Source organism: Camelus ferus, chromosome 9, assembly GCF_009834535.1.
Source record: "Camelus ferus isolate YT-003-E chromosome 9, BCGSAC_Cfer_1.0, whole genome shotgun sequence".
NCBI lineage: Eukaryota > Metazoa > Chordata > Mammalia > Artiodactyla > Camelidae > Camelus > Camelus ferus.
Window position 1 is genome coordinate 31,657,867 of NC_045704.1, and position 26,539 is coordinate 31,684,405.

Genomic DNA, 26,539 nt, shown 5'->3' on the forward strand with positions numbered 1-26,539 from the left:
AGGAAGTCCCAGTTCGTGAGTGTTTCTTCGTTTCTTTAAGAGCTACCAGAAAGCAGCCCACCCCCACCCCCATAAAAAAAAATAAGCGAGTGGGGAAGAGCCAGCCCCACGCCGGTCCGCCTCCTGCCCGCGGCCCGGCCTCCCTCCCGCTCGCCTCCTGGCTCGGTGCTCCTTCGCCCCGAGTTCTCCATCCCCTGGATCCCGGGCTCGCGGGGGCGCGGAGAAGAGGACCAAGGAAAGGTTTGGGAACGTGATGGGTTTGGGGCTTTGAGGGGGGAGGGTCAGTTCTCCCACCACCCCGATCCTCCTCAGAGGGCCCTGATCCTTCAGCCTCTTGCTTGCTCCCTCGCTCCTTTTCTCTACCTCGGACATTCCCAGGACAATTAGGGCTGAAGTTTTCGGGAGAAGCGGCCCCGAGCCCGTGGGATAAGGGGGCGGCCCGGCTCCGCCCAGGACCCCTCTCGGACCTCCCCCCCGACTGCCCCGGTTGGCTGCAGGGCGCGTCACTCTGTGGGGAGGCGGTGGCGGCAGTGGCGCCGCCGAGGCCGGGGCGGGCGGAGAGCGGGGACCGGCCTGGGATCCGAGTTCAGCTCCAGCCGGGGGGAGGGGAGGGGCCGCCGCTTACCCGGCATGCTGCAACCCTCCCCTGGCCTCGGGAGGCGCGGCCCTGCCCCGCGGGGCTCCCGGCAAGGCCAGTCCCCAGGACCCCTGGGCTCCCTGCCCTGGGGGAGGGGGTCGCACCCCTGGCTCCTGGAGAGGAGGTGGCAGCGCTGAGCCGGGAGTTGGAGGCGGGGGTGGGGGTGGGGGTCCTCGTTCGCAGCTGTGTGGCTCCGCAGAAGCTCGCCTCCACCTCTCAGGCACTTGCCGAGCACGGCGCCCAAACTTTTCTCACCAGCTCCATCTCCCCTGGCTGGAATGCAGCCTCCGCACCCGCGCCCCAGAGCCCAGAACGGGAGCAAGGGATCCGCACTCCCTCCGCTGGGCTCTGGCTCCTGCGAACCTGAGGCTCAGTCCTCGGCTCAGCCTAGCTCTTCCCCTCGCTCCTCGGGGTCTCCTCGCTCCAAGGTTCCCGAAGTCCTGCGCCCGAGGGACAAACTAAACTTAGGCTGAGTAATGGGGTGGGGGGGTGCAGATACACAATCCCTGCCCTATCTTGCGATCGGGAAAGGAGAGGGCTCATAAGGACGCCCCAATTAGGGAGCGCCCTGGAATCTGGAGAGCACCATATCTGTTCGCTCGAAGTGGGCACCAATCTTCTGAACAGAGTTTCGGGTACTCCAGACCCGACTGCACTCCCCCAGTGACTCTTTCTCTTAGCGTCTTTGGTCTTTTTTTTTTTTTTTTAATCTAAATCTTTTGTGTGCGGGTGAATGTTTGTTTCCCTCCTGCCGACCTTTTTGTTTTTCCCTTGGTATAACTTCTCCCTGCTTTCTTTCTCCTTGTTCGCCCTTTCTTCACCTTTTCTCTTCTATTTTTCCTCTCTTCTGCCCTTGCTTGGTCCCTGACACACACACGAACACACACCCTCTTCGTCTCGCTCTCCTTTTCCTCCCCAGGTCCTGTTGGTTACAGTAGATTTTGATAAAAAGATAAACGAAGCTATCAGTGGGGTTGATGTTGAAGAATGAAGATAATAATGTTTCCATAGGTGGTGCTTCAGATGCCATTATTTCTCACTGAATATTTAAAGAGATCCCTCGGCAAAGATGGATCTGCGTGCTCCTGGGGTGCGAGCTGCTCGCTTCCCCCAGACCCCCCGGGAAAGTGTGCAGGAGCACATGTAAAACCAACCCCCCCCCCCACTCCGCAGACTGTGGTCCTCGCAAACACCCCAATCCGCACTCTGCCAGGTAGACGAACGCGTCCGTATGCGCTTGCACACTCGTTTCTTCGCTTATGTCCGCGTTTGAAGCCGCCCGCACCCGTCTCTAACAATCTTGGCTTCTTCAAAGTCTGGGCCTCCAGGGCACCGCGTGCTGCCGGGAACGGAGCCGAGCTGGCGATCCCGCAAACCCTTCTTCCCGGTACGCGCCGCGTGCGCCATGGGAAGCTCCCGGGAATAGCTTCGCACGTGTTCTTTACTTGTTCTATGTGTGATTAAGGTGGGGGGGTGGAAACCTCTCCCTCCCCCAAAACACCAAAGCAAACAACCAAACGAAATGCACAGCAAAAGCAGCTTCGCGATGTTTAATTAAAAATGGGCGAGCAGAGACGAATTAATTGGGGGGAATCCAAACTTTAATAACTTTTTTCGTTCTTTTACGTCCTCGAAAGCGTACAGGCGGGCGTCTTGCTCCGTGCGCAGTGTCCCCCGCTAATTTCTTGTTTGTTTTCTTTCCTTCTGTGGCCCGGAGAGATGAGAGGGGAGGTGGAGGCGGGGGATGGGAGGAGGGGATGGTTGGAATGGCGGGGAGAGGAGAATTGGTCTTTATTGTTGACGGCAATACATCAATTACTGGCCATTGTCTCGGGCACAAGTTCCGTGGTTCGCAGACGCGGGCGCCGCACTGTCAGGGCGCGCGGGTGAGGCTTCGTGTGCCGCGAGGCAAGAAATAATTAAATTAATAGAAACAGAGACAGAGTGGGGGTTGATTTCTACTTTTGAGCGGGTCGATAGAAGGCAGCGAGTGAGGTGCCACAGCTGGAGCCCATCCCCACGTCCTGCTCACCCAAGAGACCTGTGCGCTCTATGGGGTTCGCAAGTCCCAGCCGTGGGTGGGGCAGCTGCTGGGGAACTTGGGCAGACGGGGCTCTGACTTGCCGTTTCCACCGAGGGCCTGGCACTGAAGTCTTGATCCACTTTAAGGAATGGGGGTGGCCCGAAGTGTGGCAGCAGCTGCGAAAGGGTCGTGACCTCGTGGGCCGCCAAGAATCTTACCCGGAGGAGGTGCTTGGAGAGTTGTACAAACTCACATTTTGGGGGCTTGATGCCTATGTTTCTACCAATACGTCCCCTCAGTTTTCCCAAGACCTACAGCGTCCTTGGTGGGTTTGGCGGGGCTGAAGGGTTGCGTCCCAGGGCCACAGACCACAACTGAGTTCCCCGCCAAGGGAGTTCCCAGCCTCTCCGCTTCATCCCCTGATGCTGGGAAGGGGAGAGGGTGTTGAGCCTCCTTTTCCCGAGGCCTGGTTCTGCCACCCGCAAAATATCTTATTCTGGCCCAGTCTGACCCCAGGTTTGGGATGGAGCCTGGAATGAGGCCTGGCCTGGACCCTCCTCTTTTCCACCAGCGCGGGTTTGACACTCTACCCTGGAACTGAAGGACGCCCCCACGCGCCCCGCCAGCGCCCCTGCTTCTTCAGCCCACCGGCCCCAGGCCCCGCTGGCCCCCCGGGCCAAGGCTAGGAGGGTAGGAGAGAAGGTTTCGTTTTCTCATGCCAAGCAGAAAGCGGCGAAAAGGCGGCAGCGGCGTCCCAGGGACGAGAGTGGAGGCACATTGATGGTATCAACATTATTGATGGGGAAATATTAGGGGCTGGAGCCCGGAGATCAGGTTCCCAGTCCCTCCCCTACCCGGAGGTGGGAGGGACGGAGTGGGTGGTGGTAGTGGCCACCGTGGTGGCGGTGAAGGCGGTGGTGATGTGAGTTGGGATGCGGGCGGCCGAGTGCACCCGCATTAACCACTTCTGGGGTTTATTTATATTTTTCTTGTCTGAAAATTGGGGTGGAGGGAGAGAGGGAGGAAGGATTGACTTGGCCAGCACCCTAGCCTTTAAGCTCTTTCCCAGGGTTAGGGCCAGAGTGGTGGGAGGAGGCGGGCAGGAAAAATGATAAAACGCAAAGACCAAGTTTGGAAAGCCCACCGTAGGCTCGGTTATTTTCCAAGCCCAGGTACTTCGCTTCCCCGAGAGTTTCAGAAACTGCTTCCTTATCCGAACTGCTGTCGCTCAAATCCTAACCTCTCCTCGGCCGCTGGAGAAGCTTCGAACCCGAGGCCTGGGGAAGAGGCTTTGGTGGGTACCCCCGGCCCTGCGGACTCCGTGCTGTCAGCGCCGCTACGCACGCTCGCTCCCCGGCAGCTAAGTCTCCGTGGCCAAAATGCGCACTTTCTTGGGGAACCCGCCGCCCGCAGCCAAGTGCTATCTCCAGACCGGCGCCGGGTGCAGCGCGGGGACCAGGCGCCCAGGCGCCGGCTCCGGCGGGAAATTCAGCGGTGGCTAGCGGAGGGCGGGCTTGGTCACCAGCCGCACGCATCCCAGCCAAGGGTCCCATACTGCCGGCAAACTTCGTCTTTCTTCTCTTTCAGGGCCATCTCCACGCCGGCATTTAGCAACTGACTTTGCTGGCGACCGCAAGTGCATGTGATTTGTACTTTCCATCCACACTGAGCATCTTGCACTTTAATTCGCTGCGCCCTGCATGCAACAGTGCCTCGCTAAGGGGTCTCAGGGTATAAAATTCCTCCCAAAGGAAATGTCTCGAAGTAGAGAAAGTGGAAAAGACTAATCGAATTTATAAAAAGAAAACCTTTGCTTCCCTTTGGTTAAAATCCCTTTGCGGTTTTCTGAGCTTGAAAAAAAAGTCATCAAGACGCAAAAGAGTGTAGTTAATTCCTGGAACCTATCAGTAGGATGTCCAGGAAGCCCAGCAGGGCTCACAGATTCTCATCTTCGAGCTGAGCTCAAGAAGTGGGACTTTGGGATCCAGTGACTAGTAATCAGTTCTTATATGTTATCTGTTGGGAATAGGCGTGGGGTCTGTGGAACCCTGGACTCTGTGTGCATTTGGGGGTGTGCCTGGGGCGGGGGTCTGCCAGGAAACTCATTTTCATTCATAAAAGAGATCCAGGCAAATGACTTCCCTATGGGACTCCTAGATGAACTAGTTTAGCAAATCTCTTGCAACAAATTAAAAAATATACACGTATACTCTGCCTTTTTCTCCAGTAAAAGGTCCCTTTTTAAAGAACAAGATCAACAATTCCCAAAGGGAGGTGCATCTTGGTTTTATAAAAAAAAAAAAACTGCATACAGTGAGGCCCTGCCTGGGGGTGCCTTCTCTTCGGTCAGTGCTCACAGAGGAAGGCACCCTTTGGTTTCTGTTTGATCAATCAAATAGCCACATGGAGTTTCAGAACGATTCTGGGGTCCTGGCCCTTCTCTGCCTGGCAACCTGTGAGCAAGGCCTGAATGTCACTCACATTATGGGTAATTTACCAATCCTACAAGTCTCAGCTGAGCTATGACTTTCTTAGGGAATATTTCTCTCTACTGAGAAAGTGCTTTCTCTGAGGAAGAGAGGTATTTCTTCTTGGGGCTACAGTGAGTCAGATTTGTAGCTTTACCTGGTCCCCATGGCAAACTTCAATTCATCCATCCTGTGCATCCTTTCTAGATTCATATTGTAATGAATTAAAAAAAAAAAAAAGGCGGGGGATAACCCACCCCTCTCTTCTTCTTTCACCTTTTCCAACTCCAGGAAATTTTCTAAATCGTTGCACTGTTAGTTCTTTCTCCCAATGTTCACCCTCATCTCGCCAACCACGGTGACCACACTGTTCTTTCCAACTTAAATATCCAGTTTAACATGGAGTTTTACGTTTCAGAGACTAACATCTCCCAGTTCCAAACCTGCGTCTCCCTGCTAACTTGTGCCTTCTCAAAACAGAAGCAATTATCTCTTAAGTTACAATCCTGAAACCATCAACACCTACACATTAATGTCAGGAACTAGCACCAACTTTTTCTTCTTCTCCCTGTTTATAACTCTCATTCTGTCCCAGCCTCTTTTCTTCATCCTGGGCCCCCCTCAGCCTCCAGACTCTTTGACATATTTTATAGTAAAACCCAATCCCTGGAAGCCTTGCTCAGAATCTTACTCAGGTTGTAATGGATGTAACTTTTGCTTAGAACTTGGCTCAGGACTTGCTGTGGCATTTCCCTGGCCCTGAAAACGGGATGATGCTGGCAAATCTCTCCTTCTCCAACCCAAACAAAAAGATTTCAGGAGCATGGGGATGGAAACATTTTCCAGGCTTGTTTTTATTTTCTCTTTCCCTCCTGGACCCCAGAACACCTCTCTTTTGGGAGAATTGTGCTGAGAAAACCAGCCTCTTAACTCAGCCCCCTGTGGCCCCCTGACAATCTCTCTTCTCCTGAACTCAGATATTTGCCATAGACAAGCTTTTTTCATCATCCTGCTTGGGTGTTGGAGTCAGGCTATTGGTGTTTCCATCCTGGCCTTGTCATTTGACAGTGTCCTGGGAACATAGTCCTAGGTATGCACCCATGTGGTGGGCAGCTTTGGTCAAATTAATTGCACTCCCCTGTTTCCTGCCCTATAAAATGTAGCTAATAGAGAGGAAACATAGAGCTTAAGAGCATCCTACAAGGACTCAGCTTTGCCTCCTCCTAGCAGTGTGACCTTCACATACCTCCAACAGTTTCTCATCTGTTAAATGGAGATAATAGTCCTGTTTTCCTGGAGCTTTTGAGGGTTAAAAGAGTTAATATGTATGAAGACTTTAGAGTAGTGGCTGGTACAAAATTAGTACCACATAAGCGTTAACTATTGTTGTTATTACCTCACAGGCTTGTTGTGGGGATCAAATGGACGATATAGTTAAAATATCATTCTCTCTTTATCTATACATCCATTGACTCATTTATTCATTCACTCTACAGAGTAACATGCAAGGTATGGGGGTACAACTATGAAACAAACACCCTCATTCCTTTTCTTGCTTACAGACAATCAAACCGATGATTTCCTGGGAGCATGTTATGATCGCCTGGCTCAGTGTTGGGGCAGAGGGGAACAGTATAAGAGCAAAGGTAGAACCGTGTGTGATCTCAGGGAATTTCTATATTCGAACGGGAACTCCCTACTAATAAAGACAATTGAAACTAGAGCAGGTTGTGCATGAGCCCAAGCCCTATCGTGCATGTGGGTCCTTTGGGCCAGGGGCAGATCATCTTCTTGCTTCTAGAAGGTTCCTGAGGAATGGTGCACATGTAAGTGGCTTGCTGCTTAGATGCCAGCCAGTATGCACCTGGTTGTTTTATTTGGCTCACATATTTGTCTTTTTGATTGTGCGGCCTCCTCTGAGTTGTGCAGAAAAACAAAACGATAAAACGGGTGCTGTTTTCCTTTGGGCCCTTTGAAAGGTATAAATCACTTACAGTGTTTACTCTGGCCTTCCGTTTCTGGCTTTTTGGCTTTCCATTTTTGTTGGATTATAAAAATTAATCAAGCTCAACACCATAGAGCATTCTGTAGTCAGATCGAATGATGGACATGGAAAACCGTCCTGTCATCTTGTCCTCTTCTCCCCAGGTGTGTGTTCTGGACACAGAGCCTCGGATGGCTGCTGCGTGGACCAACTTAGTTATTATAACCATGTTGTGACCAAATGTAATTTCACATTGACGGGCAGAATGCAAAGTCCTCTTGTGAACCCCCCCCCACTTTGTGCTTTGAGATTAAAACACATTTTATGGTTAGAATCTGGAAAGAGAATGAGGGCGTCTGAGCAAAAATACCTGTTAGCAGTGGCGTTGTTGTGTAAACCAGGAGAGACAATAGCCCATGTGCACTGGTTTCGATGGAGTAACGGCTTCCTTGGGAAGCATCTGACAGCAAATGGAGTTTAAGACAGTCGAAGATGTCAGTGAGTGGGGAGTGAGGTTTCTTCCCCTGCTCCCGGAATGGAGGGAGCAGACTCGATTTAATCTGTCACTTGATGTCCTTCTCCTCAAAAATAGTGCCCGGGGGCCTCAGGGGCTTTATTTAGAGGCTCTCAGGAGCTTGGCAGTATGTAAATTATGCCTGAGTGTCCTTCATAGTTCCCGGTGGTCACAATCAGAGGGATTTAAACATGATTTAGGCTTTCGAATGATTTGTGGGAGCATCGGAGCCAGCCGGCACCGCAGCGATGGCCCAGGCGGGGTCTCTCACTGTTGCATGAAACAGGTCTCCGTGGCTTGGTTGTTCTGTCCTTTCTCCTCCTGGCCTCGGAGTTGATTGATGAGTAGCCACCCCCTCCACTCACACCACCCTCGGTGTTGGTGGGTGGCCTCCCAAATATCTTTCCTATATCAGGCAGCTCTGAGATTTTTTCAAAATGGAAGGTTTTACAACTTTAAAAAAATAACATTCAATCTATAGTGTCTGCAAAGCCTCCCATTCATTCATTCATTCATCCATTTGACCAACTTTAATTGAGCACCTACTATCTGCTCAGTATTTCAGGCATGGAGGATATAATCATGAACAAGACAGATAATGTCTCTGGTCTTCTAGAGCCAATATTCTAATGAAGGGGATAGATGTAAAGAAATTTCTGTAGATTCAGAGAAACGTAAGAACTTTAGAGTGCATGAAACTATACAGTGATGGAGAGTGACTTGCGTGGAGTCACAAGGAGAATGATTGGGGGGGTCGGGGAAGGCCTCTGAGAAAGTGACATTGGTGTGGAGATGTGAGTGATGAGAAGGTGTCAGCGATTTCGGGATACGAGCCTTCTGGGCCAAGGAAAGAGCAAGTGCAAAGATGCTGGGCAGGCAATGGGCTTGGAAAAGTTGGCACCTTTCTCTTCTCTTTTCCTCTCTTCCGCCTCATTATACTTTCAGGCAGATTAGGGAAATTTAATAATCTTTTTTAAGGTTTTTCCAGTTGAGTGGATGAAACAAATTATGGTATATCCATGCAATGGAATATTACTCAGCCACAAAAAAGGAATACACTGTTAATACTTATGTTGATGTGGATGAATCTCAAAAGTATTACACTGAGTGAAAGAAGCCAGAACAAAAAAAGTATGTATTGGATCACTTCATTCATAGACCATTTTAGAAAATGCAAACCAATTTATAGTGACAGAAAAAAAATTAGTGATTTCATTGTTACTTGGGGATGGAGGGGGAGGAAGGAGAGATTGTTAAGGGGCACAAGGAAACTTTTGGGGCTAACTGAAATGCCTGCCCTCTTGATTACAGTTTCACAGTTATATACATATTTTGAAACTGATCAAATTGTATACTTTACATATGTGTGCTTCAGTATACTTAAATCATAGGTCAATAAAATTGAAAAATTAGGCTTTTCATTTCAAACAATGTTGGAAATGGATGTTCTAGATAAGGAATTTAAAGAGAAGATGGCAATTGCCACTGTCATAATTAAACACTTGAACCCTAAAAGTCCTGGGAGCTTGGTCACATTTAATCTTGAAACAAGTATTAGCTTGGGTGGGGATGGCACTGGGATTGGCGCTTACCTTGACCCTGGAAAAAGCATGAAGATTGCCTTGTGGTTTTCCAAGCAAACAAAAAGTCAACTCTGAAGTCAGAAGGAGAAGGGACAGTCTTAGAATTAGAGGACTTATTGGTGATGAGAGAGAAAGTCACAGCCCCCAGTGGCAGGTGCATCCAGGTGGAGTTCAGAGTCTGAGGCTGCACTAACCCTATTCAAACTGACTTATGGGTTATTGATTGGATGATTATTTTGGAATGCCATAGACCATGGCTTGGTCATGAAGGACGATTTTTGGTGAAGGACCAGCTTTTTTTTTTTTTTCCTCCAATATATCATGGACCAATGTTTTTGTTAAAATACAATAAAATATATTACTAGGAAAAATGGAATAGAAAACAGAGTTACACAAAATATAAGCCCAAAACTGTATTACAGGCATACCTCAGAGATAATTGTGGGTTTGGTTCCAGACCACTGCAATAAAGCAGATATCACAATAAAGTGAGTCACACAAATGTTTTGGTTTCCCAGTGCATATAAAAGTTATGTTTACACTATGCTGCAATCTACAAAGTGTGCAATAGCATTATGTCTAAAAAAAGTACCTACCTTAATTAAAAAGACTTTATTGCTAAATATGCTAACCATCATCTAAGCCTTTGGTAAGTTATAGTCATAACATCAAAGATCACTGATCAAGGATCACCGTCACAAATGAAAATGAAAAAAGTCTGAAAAATTGCGAAAATTACCAAAATGTGACACAGAGACACGACGTGAGCAAATGCTGTTGGAAACTTGGTGCCAACGGACTTAAACAAGATGCGGTGTTGCCACAGTTTGTGAAAAGTGAAGTAGCTGCAAAGCGCCATCAAACAAGATATGCCCGGTATGGATTCAGCAAATGTAAAATTATTCTGGCAAACTGTCGAAGTAGCTTCTAAATGCTTACTCTCGATTTCTCTGGTTATGGTGTGGCAGACTGACAACAGGCTGGACCAGACACTGGTCCGCGGACCACAGTTTGAGTAAGTTGCCCTGGAGTAGTCCGGAACCTCACACCCAGGGTGGTCACAAGGAGGGTGGTGGTGTGTGAGCTATGGGTCCCTCTTAGTGCACAGGGAAGCTGGATGGGGCTTGTGGCAGCCAGAGTCCCCCCCATGGCCAGTTGCCTCTGGTTGCAAGGAGTTTCTTCCCTTTATCATCCTGAGCCACAGAGATGTTCCAACTGACTTTGTGGAGACGGTCAGGAAGCACCCTAGAACACTGGTTCTCACACTTCAGTGAGCAAAACAATTGGGGGCGGCTTGCTAAAAATGCATATTTCTGAACCCCAGCTCCAAAGATTCTAATTCAGTATCTGAGGAATGAGGGCCAGGGATCTGCATTTTCATCAGTGCCCTGGGTACAGGGTAGTGGACTCACATGCATGTGTTCCCAGGAGCTCATTTTGAGAAGCACTCACTCAGACATAGCGGAGGTGGGTCAGTGGTGGGGATTTCTCCATCAGTATGTGCTTCCTCCTCTCCACAAGCTACGTTTAAGACCAGAAATTATAGTTCCCTGTGCTATACAGTATAAACTTGTTGTTTATCTATTTTATATATAGTAGTTAGTATCTGGAAACCTCAAAATCCCAATTTATCTCTTCCCACCCACTTCTCCCCCTGGTAACCATAAGTTTGTTTTCTATGTCTGTGAGTCTGTTTCTGTTTTGTAAATAAGTTCATTTGTGTCTTTTTTTTTTTGGATTCCACATATAAGCAATATCATATGGTATTTTTCTTTCTCTTTCTGGCTTACTTCACTTAGAATGATGATCTCCAGGTCTATCCATGTTGGCACAGGGAACTATATTCAATATCCTGTAGTAACCAATAATGAAAAAGAATATGAAAATGAATGTATGTATGTATCTGTGTGACTAAAACATGATGCCGTATACAAGAAAGATAAATAAATTAATTAAGAAAATTAAATACTTTAAAACCAATATAAAGACCACAATGTTACAAGAAAGACTACCAATCTGGTGATCATTTTTATAAAATATAAGCTATTTTTAAAATTAAGCATTAAAACCATCAAAAAGAATTATTTCTACCAAAGCAAGATGTCTGTTGATTTTGTAACAATTAGATCCAAGTGACTGAAATTTCTTATATTATCATTAAACATTTGAATTTTTAATCATTTTATGATGAGTCATTTACCTGTGTAAGTTATATGAAATTATTGTTTTCCTCTAGTATTGTTAGTATTGAGAACTGATTAACTTTTTTTCTTTTTTTTTGCTTTGAGGAAGGGGGAGCTTTTCAAATTTGTATAAAATGCCATATGGGCTTGGTGGTAGCCCTAGTTTGGGTGGTGTACTTAATAAGGAATAAAATGATCTATGAAACCCCCCCTTAAAAAAAAAAGTCCAAAAATTAAACCGAGAGATGCTTCCATCAGGGTTTTTAGTGTCAGCAAGAGACACCGGTTCATTTCGACATAGAAATAATCTCCTAAGGGATTAGGCAGCTCACAGACTCTTTAGGAGGGCAAGAGAGTTAGGCTCAGCCTGTCTAGATCTCATCTCCAGAAAATCTCCACCATCACCAATGGAAACAGTCCCACTGCTTAGCCTGCAGAAGCTGGGTGCCACCCCCACTCCCCGGGCGTCTTCAGCAGACTGGATTCTTTACTGGGCCTTGGTTCCCGAGTCAAAGTCCTCTCAGGGCCATTGGTGGCTGCTTTTAGCTGCAAGGAAGGCTGAGGGAATGGATGTCTGGCATTTTTAGCTTCTATCTCAGGGGCAGTCTAAGGTTCTTGTAGTAGGGCATTCCCTGAGGACACGAGAATGTCAGGTGTCCCTAAGACCCACAGACTCATGCCCCAGCTGAGACTTTCACTGCTGTCTTATTTTCCCGAGCATCACAGAAGGCCCACAGAACACTGTCCAAGGTGCCAGGGAGCCCACCTGCAGTCCTGTAGGCAGCAAGGGCTCCATCCTCTTTGTTTGAATCGGGCTCTACCTCCTTTGTACTCTGAGCAGCTCATCCTGATGTGTTGGAGAACCCCTCAGAGGATTCATCAGATGCCGTCAGCCCTCAGCAGCCCCCTGGGATGTTCTCAGAAAAACAGGGAGGGAGAAGGGAGCTGTTATTTGCTGCTTACATGCCAGGACTCAGGCTGGGGCTGAGTACAGTGCACACGTTAGCCCGCTGGACACCCCCAGGAACTCTCTGAAGTTATTTTTCATTTTCCCATTTTACAGATGAGAAAACTGAGGCTCTCGAGTAATTTCTCTGGCACCACAAAGCTTTGGAGCTGCTGGATGCCTAAAACCAGGTCTCATGACATCTTTATGAGAAAACAAAACTACACTAAATGGAGCTAAATGACAACAAAAACGATTTCAAGTTTTAGGAAGCCCAAATGAGAAAAGGACTTGGGCTGGGATTTTGGAGTTCACCGGGTGGACATAATCTGGACCTCCATCTCGAGTTAAAAGGATCGGAAGATACAGCTTGAGGGTTCAGGCTGATTAAAATCTCAGATGCTGTGGTTGCTTTGTATTTTTTTAATGGGTGTTCTTTAAACACCTTTGATTTGGAACTGATGAACTGGTGAAGTGCTTTGAGCAAAGCCAATCCACCCCAGTGAGTTAAACCGTCTCTGGTTCTAGATGAGTTCATAGCTGAAGCTGGGGGTCGGTCTCTGTGACCTCCCAGCCCCCAATCCTGCCTTCTTATGACTCAGTGGCAGAAACTTCTGTTTCCTCTTTTTTGCCCTCATGATTGTAGCTGAAAAGTCGTATGGGTGCAGTAGAAGCCACCAGGATTTGGGAAAAGGATGTCTGAGCTCTTAGACGTGCTCTGGTTATTATCAGCAGGATTTGCCCCAAGTCTCTTGGAGCTTCATTTCCCTGCTGTGTGACCTGAAGGACGTCCTCTGTAGTCACCTGCCTGGGGTGGGGGGTGGTGAGGGGCCGCCAGACTATGGGCTACACTAGGGCAGGACACCTGGCAAGCATTCAATTCATATTGTTAAATGCATGAATCTAGCGAGAGAAAGCTGTTGCAGTGCATCTATTCACACTTGGAAATGCTGACAGATGCTCGCAGCCTTGTACTGTTTTGATAAAGCGGTGTCTCAACTTTAGTGCATTCAGAAGTCACCTGGGGATCTTATAAGAATGCACATTCTGCATTGGAAGGTCAGGGCTGGGGCCTGAGATTCTGAATTTCTAACAAGCTCCTTGGTGACACAGATGCCATAGGTCCTGGACAACTCTTGGGGTAGAGCGGCATAAGTAAGTGGCCAGCAAATGCCCAAGTCATGTGAGGTGGGGGTCAGATGGGTAAGGGGTTCCCTGGGCCAGTGATCTTCCAGTAGGAGCTGGCTCAGTTCTCTAGCTCATCCTGGTTCCAGAAAGATCCCCAGTTCAATGCCACATCCATGAAGAGGCCGAAAGCAACGCTCTTTCTCCTTGTGCAGCAGGGAATGCGTCCTGGCCACGGGATCCCACATTGGCCATATTTGGCGAAAGGGATGCCTCTGGCTGCCCGTTGCTCTGAGTCACCCGTGCGTGGCACTGGGATTAATAACCGCTAATACTTGTCAGGCGTGGTGTGTGCTGAGCTCTCGGCACAAGCTTGGCACGTGAGAGGCCCTCCAGAAAAGGGAGCTGATGAAGGTTGTGTCATGAACTCCTTCCCATTTCTTTTAGTTCGCTTGGCAACTCGATGACATGGGTGTTAATTGAGCAGCTCTGGAATGTCGCTCTCTAAATGCTGGACATACCAGGCTCATTCCCACCTCTGTACCTTTGCTTGGAGCAGTGTTTTCCCCTCGGGGTAGTTTCCGCCCCTGGGGACATTTGGCAGACATTTTTGGTTGCTATGCCTTGGGGTGGGAGGCAGGGAGGGTGCTACTGTCATGTAGTGAGTAGAGACAACAGATGCCACTAAACATCCTACAATGCATAGGACAGTCCCCCACAACTAATAGTCATATGGGGCTTACGATGGCATGGTGCTCGGGCTGAGAAGTTCTGGATTAGATAGATTTTCCTCTAGGAAATACTTTCTTCAGTGTGACCTGTGAATGTTCTACAGGTCTCTAAGCTGACTTTGGAGTGGGATGATCTCATTATGCTATGTTCCTAACTTTTAAGGCCTATAACCTCTTCATGCTATGGGTTCAAACTGAGGCCAGTGAGACCTTCCTTGCCATTCACACACCCTACCTTCTGCCCTTTACAGTGAGGATGTGTGGATGCAGTGATTTTGTTTTCCCATTCAATATGTATAGGGAGGAAGGGAGAAAAGGGCCCCAGTGGGCGTGTGCCTGTGTTGTCTATTTCAGAACTAGATCCTGGCACTCTTGGCTGCTTCCCACTTCGCTCTGACCAAGCCCAGCAAGGGATATCTGCCCCAGGGTGAGGAGGCAGAACCCTTGACTCACCTTGGCTGCAATACCCAGACTCTTTTTTTTTTTAAAGAAAGAAGAGGGGGGAAAAAAAGCATGTTAGGCAATGACTCTGGCAGCATAATGCTTTTTCCTCTCCAAGAACTGAGGAAGGCCTGATGAGGTGTGGCCTCCCTGGAGTCATTTAATTTGGAATGCCTCTCAACAGCACGTGGGTCTCTGCAACACCTCCCCGGGAGCCAGGAGCCACCACCAACCCTCCACCGGCATTCCCTGGGAGATCTGCTCCCTCAACACGACCCACAGGAATAAAGTGGGGGAGGGGAGGTCCTTAGACCTTAGAGGTGGCCCGGCCAGTGGCCACGAGCCTGGAAAAGGCTGAGGAACAACACAAGAAAATGTCCATTGGAAAGATGAACGGGTGGCACAATGCCTCCTGGAAATGGTTTCTTCGCGGTGAGCTTGTGGGGTTATGTTTATCAGAGAAGAATATATAGGCGGGCGATGGGAACAGCCTCCATCCTGTCTCAGGGGCTTTTCACTGCTAGTGATAGATGCCATTCATGTCCCGCCTGAGAAATGGCTGTGCTTCAGGCACCTCCGTCAACTCATCTTATTGATCGGCTGGGCTGTTGCCTCCTTGGAACAAGGGAAGAGAAGAAAAAAGTCAGGAGCTGCAGTGCCCAGCCCCACCCAACCCCCTGCCTTGGGTGTCCGTGTACCTAATAGTTCCCTTCGGATCACCATTCTGTGCCCCAACAGGGAACCGCCCGGCCTGCCTGCACAATGACCTTTCAGAAAGATGCATGCCTCTTTGGATTTTTTTCCCTCATCGAAGTGGTGTGGCTGTGATTCATTTTCCCGCCATTGACACATTGGACCTCTGTTAAATAGGATTGAAAGCAATTAATCTGGGGCAGAATGCCAGAGAATCCCATTCATAAATAATGCTTCTCCTTTGCACCCCCAGCACCGGTGTGCCAGGGGAGATTTACAAGCCCAGAGCCTGCAGCCCAAACTCGCAGAAAAGAGTGTGTCCCCAAACCTCTGCCTTTGCACGTGAGATTAAATGGCCATGATCAATGTATCGCCGTCGGCGCCAAGGGGCCATTTTTAGGGCACGGACATAAAAGTTTGTAATGGAGAGGAGATGGGATCCAGCACAAGCCCTGACCAGGGCATATAACCCATCTTCCAAATAAAAACCACAAAGGTTTTAGCAGAAGTTCTCTTCTGTGGCTGCTACAGCTGCAGAGGAAGGTCTGTGGAGAAGAAGCCAGGCTGAAACTCGAGTCCAAATGTATGAGTGTGAATGTGGGAAGAGGGGTGTCCAGGGGGCTGAGTGGTTAAGGGCGTGGCCAAACCCAGTGGTGAATTCTGTCTCCATCACTTGTTAGCTCTGTGACCTTGGGCAAATCACCCAAGTTCTCTAAGCATCTGTTTATTACTCGCAATAACAGTAGCTGTGCTCCTAAGGTTGTTGCAAGGGCTAAAGGAAGTAGTGTTCAGGAAACGTGTAGCCGTCCCCGGGGTTTAATAATAGCTCAATAAATGTTAGGAAGACGGCAAAGATGCTGTTGATGACGATGTTGTCGATGGCACTGGTGTCTGGAAGGCACCAAATGACAAGGTTCAGCCACATGCCTGTCACATCTGACCTGTCAAGTAAAAGGCAGGTTCAACCACTTCAAAGTGTGCGTGGTGATAAAGAGGCCGGTGGTTACGGAACATGTCCCTGGGGCAGCTGTCTGGACTCCGGAGCTGATCTTGGACCTCTGCCTCTGAGCCCTTGTCCCTCCACCACTAGGTCTTCTGAACGCTGCCCTTTGGCTGTGTCCCCCCAGCCTGTGAAGTGATATTCACGTTAGGGCTAGCATCCCACGGCGAAGAAGGAGAATCTGTTGCCAGAATCATCACTCAGTATTCTTGTTTGTTTGGTGTGGCTCTTGGATGATCTGTGCCTGCCTTCTGTTGTGCTCACCAAACGTTGTCAGTTCACGGTGAAGATGGCAAACAGCAGACCCAAAGCAGCCAGCGTCTGGCTATGGAGGGGAAAGTTGCCAATTCGGCAACTGGGATTCTATGTACCCTTTCTGGTCAATTGAAACCCTTTATTTAACTCAGATCATCCCTTCATGGGTCTGTAAGAATCTCAATAGCTGACGTGTCCTGAACCAGGCATTCAGTGTGATGCTTTACAAGTGCAATTTCAGTTAAGCTTCACAACAGCCTTATAAAGGAGGCCCTTTTTATCTGGCAGCCTTCTTGGCTGCAAGCAACCCAGGCTGACTCGCTGTTCCAGGAGGGGGTTTATTGGAAGGATATTGGCGGCTACCAATATAAGTGATAATCATTGCACCTTGAGGTATTTGGCCTCATGGTAATTGTCAGAGGCTGGAACTCAAGGCTATGGAAAGGGCAGGGGCCCAGTGAACCCCAGAGGGCCAGGCGGCAGGAGAAAGCTGTTCTGTGTGTCACCTGTGCTGCTCCAATCACCGTTAACTTCCAATCCTCTCCCCGCCCTGGACATTCAATCTGGATTTGCTGAGTTTTTGCATCAAGACCTGCCATGTGGCTGGACCAGGGCAGGAAAAAGAAGATCTTGCCTGCTACGCATGAGTAATACTAGGGAGGCTCTCTCTTTCACGAACACTACACACCACTGGGGGATTCCCCCAAAGGAGGTGAATGTCGGGGTTTCCAGCCAGCCCACATTGGCAGATAACCCCCACAGTAACATCAGGGGCCTCGTTGTACAGATGAATGTAACTGATGCTCAGAAGGCCTGGGTAGATTGCCCAATTTCACACAGGCATCAAGGGGCAGAGCTGGGATTTGCACTCTGAATTCTCAGAGTGCAGACATTAAGCTCTTCACCGCTAAGCGGCTCTGCGTTTCATTAGGGACCACACCCGTTAGGATGAGCTCCGCTGATGGTAACACGATATTCGTCTCAGACTGACCTAACAGTAAGGACATTTCTTAGCCTCCATATCCAGCACTGGTTAATCCCGCACCTCAGCCATGACATCAGGGACCTGGGCCAGCCTCTTGCACGTGGCCGCAGGGTGGCAAACACAGGCATCTGGACCCCTGGCTTCCTCGCTCCTGTCCCACTGGGGAAAGTGGCAGTAGACTTTCCTATTCCTTCTCTCTGTAAAGTGCATGAAAGAACTTTATCAGAAGCCTCCAGCAAATCTCTCCCTTGGTCTCATTGACCAGAGTCAGCTCACGTGACCACTAGTAAACCACATGCTGGATGTGATTAACCTCAGACCTATCCCTGAAGCTGGAGTCAAACCCCAAAGTGCATGGCCTTTCCAAGAGGACAGAGAGGAGGTTCGGCTACTGGGGAGCTGACCATGGTCCACCAGGGGAATGACAATACATTTAAATAGCCATAAATGTGTATAAGTTTAACTCACTTTTACTTATAATAAAGACACAGGTCAGTCAATATATTCATCATACTGATACCTGTGATCCAGTTTATGTCTTTCTCTAGCTAATAAATGCTTTTTACTACAGAGCTGCAGTATAAACAGGATGCAGACACATTGTTTGTTGGAAATTGGGACTCACCTTCAAGCTGGAGCCAGTGCACTCACAGGAGAAGCAAGGCTATGGTACAGAGGAAACCATTCCGTGGGTATGTGTAGAAAACCATCCAAGCCACGGGACACCACAGGTGAGTGGATTTGCATCTTAAGGACTGAATGCTGAGGGGCCTTCCGGAGAACAGTGGCAGCATGGAGGTGGTACCAGGGCAGGAAAGCAGGGTCACAGTGGCCAGAGAGCTGAGCACCGGAGTCAGAAGCCAGGAAGCCCAGGGGCCAGCATGATTCCGGGCTCTACGCCAAGTGCCACACAACATTTTAGAAGGTTCAGTAGGAGAAATGAAGGCCAAAGTAAGGTTATGAATAGGAGAATCTTATTTCCTATGCCAGCTGGGTTTTCTTTCATTTTTCATTCATATATTTGCAGGTGTATTCGTTTTGATTGAACTCACAAGATTTCCCGTAGAGCCTGCAGAACATTAAAGGATGATGATTTCTCTTCTAGAGAGAGGTCTGATGTCTTTAATTCAAGAGCTTGAAACTTTTTCGAACATGACCCACTCTTAAAAAATACATTTTACACCAGGATTCTAGTACACATTAACATGTGTCTTACTGAAACAAGGGTTTCCGAAAACAAAAGCTTGCTCTTCCTCTGGTGACACGTTCTTTTTTTTTTTTTTTTTTAACATTTTTTATTGATTTATAATCATTTTACAATGTTGTGTCAAATTCCAGTGTAGAGCATAATTTTTCAGTTATACATGAACATATATATATTCATTGTCACATTTTTTTTTCTCTGTGAGCTACCATAAGATCTTGTGCATATTTCCCTGTGCTATACAGTATAATCTTGTTTAAATATTCTACAATTTTGAAATCCTGTCTATCCCTTCCCACCCTCCGCCCCCTTGGCAACCACAAGCTTGTATTCTATGTCTATGAGTCTATTTCTGTTTTGTATTTATGCTCTGTTTGTTTGTTTGTTTTAGATTCCACATATGAGCGATCTCATATGGTATTTTTCTTTCTCTTTCTGGCTTACTTCACTTAGAATGACATTCTCCAGGAGCATCCATGTTGCTGCAAATGGCGTTATGTTGTCAGTTTTTATGGCTGAGTAGTATTCCATTGTATAAATATACCACATCTTCTTTATCCAGTCATCTGTCAATGGACATTTAGGCTATCTCCATGTCTTGGCTATTGTAAATAGTGCTGCTATGAACATTGGGGTGCAGGTGTTAGGTGATGCATTCTTAACACGATGGTTCCCCACGTGCGGTCCTGAACCAGCGGCAGCAGGCACCTGGGAAGTCATTAGAAATGCAGGTTCTTAGCCCCACACCCCCTCAAAGAGAGGCTGGATCATAAGTTCTGGTTGTGATTCTGGTATACGCTAAAATTTGAGAATGACTACATAAAAAATATTATATGATTTTAATCTATTTAATTTTTTTTTTAAAAAGTGTTTGTAAGCCACCAATTTGGGGGTAGCTTAAAACTACCTTTAGAAAAACTCAGAGGCTCCCCTGGGCTCCTTCCTTCTTCCCTTCCCAAACTCATCTCTACCATCTGCCCTTTCCAACCTTGCTCCAGGCAGCCCCAGCCAACTGCAGCCAGGCCCACCTCCTTTCTGGTTCTCAAACTCAGCCCTTCCCCTTCTGAATCTCTGCGTTATACACCCCTGTAGGAAAGCTCCCCCCCTCCACACTTGCAGGGCTGGCTCAAGCTCCATGAGGGTTCTTTGCTCAGGTGCTCTTCCTGAGACTAGCCTGTCTCCCTGGGTGGGTCTCAGCCCGTCTCTTTTCCTTCGTCATCACCCTTAGCACAGCTGATACTGATCAGCCTCCAGCTGACCCAGGCTGCTGAGAACAATGCCTGGCATATAGTAGGTCCTCAATAAATATTTGTCGAAGGAAAGAAAGAATTAATGAGTAACTGTCAACCACACGTACCTGGGAATACCTCATCATCCCTGGAGAAGCATTTCCAGTCCACAAAGCCTGGCTCCCCTCTCCGACCTGGCCTTTTCTGGTGAGACACCTTGCCACTGTCTTGGAAGGGGAGAGAAGGAGACTGAGAATCCCCTCTCCTGATGTTCCTTGCCTTGCCCTTCCTCCACCGTTCTGCTGTGTAATATTTAAATCAGGGAAATGACAAGCGAGGAGCCCGAGAATCAAGTTACGGCACCGGGGTTCAAGGCAGGGTTCACTGCACAGCCTGGCTGCTGGGCTGCTGGACGTTAGGCAAGCCCATTAATGCCTTTAGGCTCAGTACCACTGGGGTCACGAAACCCCAGCTCAAGCTCATTTATAGAGTCGTCAAGGGTCAAATAGGAGAGAACTTGTGAACATACCTTGTATTCCAAAGCCTTCACACCCTGAACAGCTAAGGGACCGACCCATAAGCCACATTTGTAATATTAAGCAAGACTCTCCCAAGGAAACTGCAAAAGCGTGGACAGTGAGCAAACTTGAAAATACCTACATGCATGGCTCCGAAAAGGAGTGCCTGGAGCCTCCAGGTCTACAGGAGGGCTTGGGTGATTTGCATAATAATTTGCATATACTTTGCCTATCAATTGAGGTAAGTGGCTGATCCCTTCTCCAACCATCCTTGGCCTCTTCACTTTCGTGGCCTCCCCCCACCCCCACCAATGGAGCCCAGCCTGGAAAAATGGTGGGTTGGGCTCCCTCTGGGGGCCCCCACTGCCTGCCCTTTCCCCCCAAAAGCAGGTCTGGGGGTGAATCTGGCCCAGCCCGGAGAGGTCCTGTGCCTGATGGGTGGCGGGCCTTCAGCGCGGCTGAGATTTCACAGTCAAAACCATTAAAGGTTATTCTCCTTTTAATTCTTTGTGGTCGTTCTTGCTCCTGCTTTTGAGAAACCTCCTATTTTCACTTGTGAGACGCTCGGCTGCGCTTGTCACGCCCTAAGAGGTGATTTCAGTTCTCCGATGCCAAAGAGCCTTTTCTGCTAATCAAAACACAGCTGCAGAGGCCCATATGATCTGCTAATGGGCACCCCAACTCCGGGGTATGTCTGTCTGTACCTGGGGAAATAGATATAATTAGGATAACAGATATCATATGTATATGCAAATGCAGCAGGTAAAAATGACTAGCAGGGGAGATGGGGGTGGGGTGGGGCTGGCATTTGCCAAATCCCATCAGACCAGCCGTGCAGCTTAACCAGGGACCGACCCCATCACTAGTCCACGCCTTCCGCAGAACCAGCGCTGGTGCCCTCTCTGCAACCCCTTTTCTCCCCTACGCTGAACCGCTCACGGAAAGTATTGTTCTTCTTCATGTCAAAATAGATCCCCACACTTTTCTGAAAAAAAGTTCTTTCAGTAGCCCCAGACCTGGCGAGGCTGCAGGATTCTTAGCATCTGGGAGCAAGTGAGGAAAAGAGGGACCAGAAGAGACTTCCTCTCTGATGTTTTGCCTTTAGTAAGGGTTCTGTTTCCCAGAGTAGGAGCATCCTGACCAAAGAGGACCTGGCAAATCATGACTAAGACCTGATTGCCTTTTTCAAGGGGAACCACCCTGTGAGGGGAGCCTGGAAGTTTGGTGTCAGGAGTCAGAAGGCCTGGGTTTACGTTGTGTGTCTGCTTCTTCCTGGTGGGGTGAACCTGGGCAAGTGACGTACCTCTCTGTGCCTCAGGCCCCTCACCCTAAAATGGGTATCATATCAGTAACTACTTGAAAGGACCTGGCAAGCTTCAAGCTCTCGGGTAATGTCCTTTGTAATGGGTTTGTGGGAGGGGGAAGAGTGTCAACGGTCAGGCCCAGGTCCTCACTCCACCATATCCATCCATCTGTGTGCTCTTGGATAAATCACTTCACGTCTCTGAGCCTCAGTTTTCTCATATTTAAAATGGACTAATATTTGCCTACTTTCCTGGGCTGTTAGAGGATCGAAGAGGCAGTGAATAGATGTCATGGTGTCTAACAGCCAACAACAGAAGCTAGTTATGTATATAGAGTAATGCATCTCTTGGGAGCTCCAAGCCTGAAGTCATGGGTTGAAGATGGGTTGAAGAGGACCTGGCTCCCATCCAGCCTGTTGAAATTACTCAGAGCAGTGCAGGCAGACGACATGGGCACTGACTTTTACCAAGCTGTGCAGACATTCACGGTGGGCATCCAACCTCTACCCAGTTACAAGATTCTGCATGTGGACCTCCGACTTTTGTCTTGGGGTTGGGACCTAGGCCATTTTCATTTCTGGATGCCTTGTGCCTAGCACGGTGCCTAGTGCATTGTAGATGCTCGAGAAATAGTCGTTGGTTGTCTGAATCAATGGGTGAATCAATGTTGAATCACATTCTAAATTTATGTCTCTGCCCTATGGGCAGCGAAGAGATGGCTGTCAGAGTCCTGGTCCCTCTACAAATGTTGAGAACAATACTTGTATAGGGCAGGTGGACTTTGGTGTCAGAACCGTTCAAATCTTGGCCTTGCCATATCTTAGAAGTGGTTCAAACCTTGTTTGAACTTCAGTTTAAGAAAACTGACTGAACCTCAGTTTGCCTCATCTCTAAAAGGGGGATAAAAACCATACCTTCTTTATAAGGTTATGGTGCAGAGTTCTTAAACTTGTACTTGCCAGTGTCTGTGTGTTCCCACAAGGCTGGGGAGAGAAACTGAGGTGGATCTCTTTCCTCCCTTTCCACCCTTCTTCCCTAATCACTACACGGATGCTGGGGGTATTTCAGACCCGGTCCAGTCCCAAGCCCCGGAAGTGATTCTGATGCTTTATCTAACTGTGGCATTGATGTTTTTTATTCTTGTTGAAGACATCAATATTCGTTCAATAGTATAAGTCTTAAATAAGCATCTTTTAAACGACATACTACAGATGATGAAAGTCATTTCCGCACAGAAGATTATCTCACACGATCATGTTTCCATCGTTATCTGGGGCCTCTGTACTTGGCAAATCTCTGGAGCTACTTAAATGATAACATTAGTCCTAATACTGTGTAAAATGACTAGTTCCTCGGGGTAGGTTTATTTTTAATAGTGTATGTCAGCAGCAAATAGCTCGGAAGACCCCAGAGGAAAAAGCACAGCTCATGCGCTCACTGAAGTGATGATATGGATATATTTAATATCTATATTAAAAACCTTTTAGGAGCCATGGTGATATTGAACTGGATAGTCAGACATGTTCAGGCAAAATCCTGGGCCGTTTATAGGGCACGATGCAGTGTGCGTTACAGAAATCTTTTGAGGTTGTTCAAAGTCAAATCTGGGCTTCAAAAATCTTTGACAGACATTTGACCTCAGTAGTAAAATACTCTGAAACACGCTAAGAGAATAAAATCGCTTCCTTTTCTTTTTTGTGAGTCTGTTGATAAGTTTGCTGCGCTATTAAAATGTTTAATCACTCGCCTCCAGCAAGAGCAACCTTCCATCTGAAGTTACAGTTTATTAGAGGTCCCGAAACTTACTGCTATTTCCCCAAAAGATGGCTGGGGGACCCTTACAGGGAAAACAAACCACAAGCTGACATCAAGCATAGAGTCACAGATAAATGGATTGAAAATAAATAAAAAAATAAATACTTTGAGATCGATGTCAGGGAGATCGTGTCAAATTTGCACCAAAGCTCCTAACCTGAATGGACAGGGTTAAGCTGTGGAGTGCCCAGAGATCCAGCCTGAGCTGCAGCCCTGAGACAGCCGCAGAAAGAGGTACTAGCCTGGACCAGGGAGGGGATGATGGGGGTGCTCACTAGAGGTCTGTACCTTCCAAGATGGAATTCCTCTCTGCTTCAGGGCATGGTCAAGGGAAGCCCAGACCACAAGGGCAATGAACAGAGGCCCAGTTTCAGTGATGCTCACCGTCCCTTCCCTCTGGCTTTTGTAGGTATGGTCCTCTGGCCTTTCAGATTTAACTGAAAGCAAACTGAGTTCTGCGGCAGAGGATTGGGTTATGGAAACTGCAGCCTTCTTGGGGTGGCCTCATTGGCACAACACCATGGACCTCACCTGTGGAGGAAGGAGTGCAGAGGCCTCTTGGATGACCACAAAGAATTAACTCCTTTTGATAACTGGGCATCCCAGACTGTGCCTTGAAGGATACCTAACAGTAATGAGTCAACTCGGAAGTATGAGGTCACAAGTCTCCAAAAATTGAGGTATAGAGATACAGGGAATTCCCCATATAGCATCCTGGGTCCTTGTTATCCAAAGAGCTAAAATTCATTTTAAAAACTGGATAATTCTTTCCCAAACTTGGTGAAGAGGAATAACAAGTATTCTAGCAGGAAAGGGCACCATAGCCCAATATATTTGGGAAATTATACAACTCAAAGAGTCACATAGCCTGTCGATGGCTCTGATACGTCCAGAAGTGAAAACCTAGCCAACAAAATTACTTTCACTCTGCTCAACCCAGCATTTCCCCAGATCATTTGGCTGGGCTTTCCTTTCTTCACTTCCTCACCTTCCTCATAAGAATCCCTGTGTGGCAGGCGGAATTCAAACAATGTTCATCCCTTTCCAAGATTCTCTTCTTCTGGTTATCTGATCAATCCTAATGCAGGTACTGTTGTGAAGGAATTGTGTAGATGGAAGGAAAGTGCAGGTACATTGACCTTATGATGGGGAGATTGTCTGGGTGAGTCTGACCCTATCAGTGGAGCCCTTGATTAAAACAGTGAGAAGGACCTGAAGTCCCCTCACTGTCTTTGAAGGTGAACAGGCCATATAGGAAGGAACGTGAGTGGCCTGGAGAAGCCGGGGTGACCACCCCCAACGCCTGCTGAGAGCCAGCAGAGATGGGAGGACATTAGACCTGCAGCTACAAGGAACAAGATTATGCCGACAACCTCAGTGACGCTGACAGCAGATTCTTCCAGAGCTACCAGGAAAGAGTCCACCTTACGAAATTTTGGCCTCGTGAAATTCTGCGTAGAGAACCCCAGTAAGCCCACCCCAACTTCTGTTCCACAAAACTGTGACATAATAAATGAGTGTTGTTTTTAAGCCGCTAAATATGTGGTAATTCATTTGTTATACAGCAATAAAAAACAAATAACTCAGAGAAATCAGAGCAGAATTAATGGTGATCCACTCCTCCCAACCACATTACATTTATAAGATGTTTTACATGTAATGAAACACTTCCATCTAATTAAGTCCTACCAGTGATGCTCAGATGCCGGCAGGGCAGGTGTGTTCACATTTACAGGTGAGGAAATAGACTCAGGGAGATTGAAGAACTTGCCCAGGGCACTCAGCCAGTAAGTGCAGGCAAGGCAACTTGAAGGGGGTTGTTATTTGTGACTTAGGGTAGGGGAGTTTCCTTTGCTTCCTCCTTCCTTCAAATAGGAAAAAATGTGAGCATTGGGAGACAATGCCACTGGGAACTTGCAAAGGGGGACTAAAGAAAGAAAATTCAGAGAACATGTCAGGCGAAGAGTTTGCTTCATCAGAGAAGTCTTTGCTTTCATCCCTTGTCGCTGACCAGAAAACCTTGTTGGAAAACGGACTCACAGCTGTGAGCCAGTGACGACGTGTGGGGGCAGGGTGCCCAGAGGCCACCGGAAGTGGATGGCGGGATGCTTTATTTGGATGACTAAGGGCAAGACACACAGGCCTATAATATGGAGAGGAGCAGTGTCTGCAGGCTGACCTCCCAGATGGATGGTTTGCAGAGGTGGGATTGCCTGCAGAAGCAATCTGCTTTCTCTGCCACAAGTAGTAGTCCCACCTGTGCTGCCCACACCCCTGAAACGGGCCCGTGACTTAGCATCACGGAGCAGACAAGTCATCTGGCACCATGTCCTGTGGACACAAGGGGAGACCGAGGTCCAGGAAAGGGATAAAACTCCTTCAAGGTCACAGGTGCCTTGACTTTCCATCCAAGAATCCCCCAACACAAACACACACACACACACACACACACACACACACACTCACACTCACACTCACAACACAATACTTAGCTATTTTATTGTGGCAATTTTCCATGTTGTTTAATGTTCACTTCCTGATGAACCAGAGCTCCTTACCAAGAAAATTTAGTGTATGTGTGTGTTTGTTTTGTGTCCAGCATGAGTCAGAACTGTGTAAGTGTTTACTTTTGTTCTAGTAATAATAGAGTCCGATCCTGATGGAGTGCAGACCCAGGGCTGGACACTGTCTTGAAAGTGTCCCTGGTTCACTCACTTCACTGGAACGGCAAGGCCATGAGGTTGGGGCGGGGGTGGGGGAGGAGCCAGCAGAGTTCTTAACAAATGTTTCTGGCCAGAGGTGGGTCCAGGTTTTGTAGGGTCTGAAGCTTGTGCGATCTGGGGGTCCTTTTAAAGAAAAGGAATACAGAGTTACTGATATAAAATGAGGGGCAGGGTCCTG

At 48.0% G+C, this 26,539-nt stretch overlaps 1 long non-coding RNA gene across 2 annotated transcripts; it reads left to right on the top strand.

Moving 5' to 3' along the window:
• Positions 1–50: 50 nt before the first annotated feature.
• Positions 51–25,250, top strand: LOC106729434. Of its 2 annotated transcripts, none has more exons than XR_004322402.1 (3): positions 51–240; positions 18,140–18,299; positions 18,596–18,672. It is a non-coding gene; the product is annotated as an uncharacterized LOC106729434 (long non-coding RNA). The 2 variants fall into 2 exon arrangements; XR_004322401.1 differs by lacking the exon at positions 18,596–18,672 and adding an exon at positions 24,877–25,250 and having other exon boundaries at positions 52–240.
• The last annotated feature ends 1,289 nt before the right edge of the window (positions 25,251–26,539 follow it).